Below are 3,834 nucleotides of genomic sequence, written 5' to 3' on the forward strand. Positions count from 1 at the left end.
GGGGGGGGGAAGGGGAGGGAGGGACAATATGGGAAACAGAAATTTCCAGCCTTCTGAGAATTGACTGGGAAGGCATCCAAAAGCATCTGCCGTGTTAACAGAGGGTGAAGGAGAATGCTTGGGGTGATTCTAGCTGAGATGAGCTGGTTGAGCAAGACTTCCACAGGGCTGCTGGGATGTATTTTTTAAGGGCAGCGCAATGGGCTTGTGGCTTTCTCTCACCTGCCCAAGTCCTGGCATCCAGCTCAGCAATGACGAGGCTGATTCACTCACAAAAGATTTGGGACAAAAACACACGAGGTTTAGCTTTAGACGGTTGTTAAACGTGACAGGAATATGAACTGATGAGAAACACATTGGTGTCTCACCAGTAATGAGCCTCATCCACGGCTGTTCTTACGGTCAAGAATTAACATTTCTGAGAAAATCTGTGTATGATATTGAATTTCAGTACAGGGTCAGACTGAGTATTGGTGACATTCTGCTGGAACAGGCCTCCCACCTCACCCCAGATGAAATGGCCCAACCTCTTATCTCTTCAGTTAAGGAGGAGGGGAAAATGGCTGATATTTGTTAGGTGGGCAAGGTGGTGATGAGTTGATGGTTGGACTAAGTGATCTTAGTGGTCTTTTCCAACTGATTCTGTGATTCTTGGTGCTCCAAACCTGCAGCCTTTGGAGCTGCAACAGGGCAGAGAGGGGATTCAATCTCGGAAAAGTTTCATCACTTCAGACTTCCAGAAGCCTTGCTGCTGCCTTTGGACTGACACCTTTAGCCATGGAGCAGACAAATGTCACTGACTCTAAACAGCCTTCTTTTAATTTCCTTTCCTGCAAGGTTCATGTCGTGTCTCTTTGGAAGGGTGAATAACAGCAGGACAAGGGTAAATGGTTTTAAGCCCAAGGAGGGAAGATTGAGGTTGGATGTCAGGGGGAAGTTCTTTATGGAGAGAGTGGTGAGGTGCTGGAACAGCTGCCCAGAGAGGCTGTGGATGCCCTGTCCATCCCTGGAGGTGTTGAAGGCCAGGTTGGATGGGGCCCTGGGCAGCCTGGGCTGCTATGAAATGTGGAGGTTGGTGGTCCTGCATGTGGTGGGGAGTTGGAGCTTCATGATCCTTGAGGTCCCTTCCAACCCAAGCTATTCCATGATTCTATTATTCTGTCTGAGCCATATCAGCATCCGTGGCTCAGAATCAGGACAAATCAGATTGGGTATTGCATCTCCACACATACAGATACGTCATCAACCAAAAATCCCAAGTTTACATTTTACATTAATTCACAGAGCTAAAATCCCCTCCCAAAGCCTATCTCCCATTTTGATGATCTCCTACATGCTTTGAAAGGTCACCTCTAAAATCACCAGTCCAACCCCAGCCCACTCCTACCACACCCACTGACCATGTCCATCAGTGACACGTCTCCACGGTTCTAAAACCACATCCCTGGGCAGCCTATCCCAATGCATTACCACTCTTTTTGAGAAGAAATGTTCCCTAATACTCAACCTGAACCACCCTTTGCATAACTTGAGGATAACTTCTCATCCTATTGCTATTACCTGGGAGAAGAGACCGATCCCCACTGGTCTTAACTCCACAGTAGTAAATTTGCCCAAAATATGGAATCCTGGTAGGTGATGACCCCCCGTCAACCCATCAGGTGAGAAAACAATCGAGATGAGCTAGAAACATGCCAACTTCCCATCAGATCCTTGACAAAATCCTACTGTCTCTTGAAACATTTAGATCTCAGCTGTGGGTTTGTTAGGTCCTCAGCAGATCTGTGGAGGCACTGTCGTGGCAGGAGGTATGATAAAAGCTGAGACAAAAAGAAACAAACCAACAATCTCCTGTAAACAGGGGGAAAAAAAATCCAGGGATTTAGAGGGAAATAATTATTGCTGGACCCAAACCAGGTCATTTATCTAAAATCCCACGTACCTTGGGGGCCTTCATCTGAAAAATGTCTCGCTTTATTTTTATTTTTTTTTCCTGTTGTTTTAACCAGCTTGAAGCCTATAAGACAAAGACTTGAGGCACTAATAACTGTGGCTGATTTCTGCCTGGATGTGTTTCAGCCCTCTGTCTCTTCATGCTAACCAGCAAAACGAAAAATAATTAATAACACTCAAAATCCCCCACATTAAGCGCGAAGTGCCATTGTTTCCTTCGCATTCCTCACACTGATTCTGCAGGGCCTCGACCCAGCAAAGCAATTAAATACATCTGTGACACTGACAGCCTGACTAGTAGTGTTGGCTCCGAGGAGATCCAGGCTAGTATTTCATCCAAAAAGGTGCTGGGCTATTCGTTGAGAAACTGCACGGACATCTTGAACAGGTTCTTGCTTTGCGTATATGAACACCCGTGATGATGTTTTCTGTGAGCTTACATATTTGCAAAGCTGGACACAATAATCTAGCCCTGAAGGCTTGGATGTGCTTCCAAAATAGCTTCAAGGAGGGTATCGGTTGATACAGAATGGGTTGTGGGTTCTTCTGTAAGGTCACTCATAGAATGTATCTGTGCTAGAATTGTTCCAAAGCATGAGAGACATGAGAGATCTCCTCTCCAAAGGGTTTTGTTTTTAGGATGCTGCTTTTTGGCACCATTTTGGACTGGACCAGTGGACCGTTTCATGGACACCTCCCAGGCACAGTTCAGGAGGTGATAGCAGAAGGCAGTGACCATCTGGGTGTGTTGTGACAGGACAAGGGGAAATGATTTCCAACTAAAAGAGGGGAAATTTAGGCTGAATATAAGGAGGTTTTTTTACAACAAGGGTGGCAAGGCATAGGCACAGGTTGCCCAGAGAAGCGGTGGATTCTCCATTCAAGGTCAGGCTGGACGGGGCTCTGAGCATCTGATGGAGCTTTGGGTGGCCCTGTGCACTGCAGAGAGTGGGACCAGATGGCCTTTAAGGGTCCCTCCCAACTCAAACCATTCCATGGTTCTATGAATCCCAACAGGCAACCTTGTTTTGGACTGCAAGAAGGAAAAACTGGATGGACAGAAGTCCCTTCCTGCTGCTTAGCTTTGGGCTAGAGCTCACATCTAACCTCCCAGTCAGACCCAGTGACTGAATCACTCTCTTATCCCATCCGTTACCCAGTGGGAATTTATCTTGTGGCAGAGATGTTTATAAACCTTCACCCATCTGGAAGTCATTATCTCCAAATAAAGTTTATTTGAAGAAATTGTATTAAATGATTACATGTTATTTTTACCTCGGCTAGAAAGCAAACTGCTGTACCATTGCGGAGAGTTCTCTTTGGTCCAGATTTGTTTTAATATTTTATCCAGACTATCAGCATCAGGGTATGGCAGCTAACTTGGCTGTTCTGCTATAGTTGTCTGGTGGTCAGACAAAATTTATTAAGAGTTTGACTCTTTATTTAGGTTTTTTTGTTACTGTTTCTCTTCTCCATCTTCTGTTAGGTCTGTCCATTGCCCATCTAAGTTGTCTCTTTATTTACTTTCTGCATTTTGCAGCAAAAAAATAAAATATATATTGAAGTCCAGAAAGAGGAGAGAAGAAAACAGATAAAAAAATATCCCAGATCTGTTGCCAAATTGTTGTCATTTGTGTTGTGTACAGGGAAAAAGCTGGACAAGACAGTTGCAGGGCTGACTGCACTCCTAGTAAAAAGAAAATAAAAGAATATAAAAGAAAATAAAAAAGCAGAGCAATAACCATCAGCAAATGCATAGACTTGCAATCCAAAGGTGAACTTCAAGGATTGTGCAATCTTACTGCAGATCTTCAAGCTACGGATTGGTAACTCGTGACCCAACAAGGGAATGCCTTTCAAAAGGAAAAACAAAAACAAAAA

This window comes from Meleagris gallopavo, chromosome 1 (assembly GCF_000146605.3).
Source record: "Meleagris gallopavo isolate NT-WF06-2002-E0010 breed Aviagen turkey brand Nicholas breeding stock chromosome 1, Turkey_5.1, whole genome shotgun sequence".
NCBI lineage: Eukaryota > Metazoa > Chordata > Aves > Galliformes > Phasianidae > Meleagris > Meleagris gallopavo.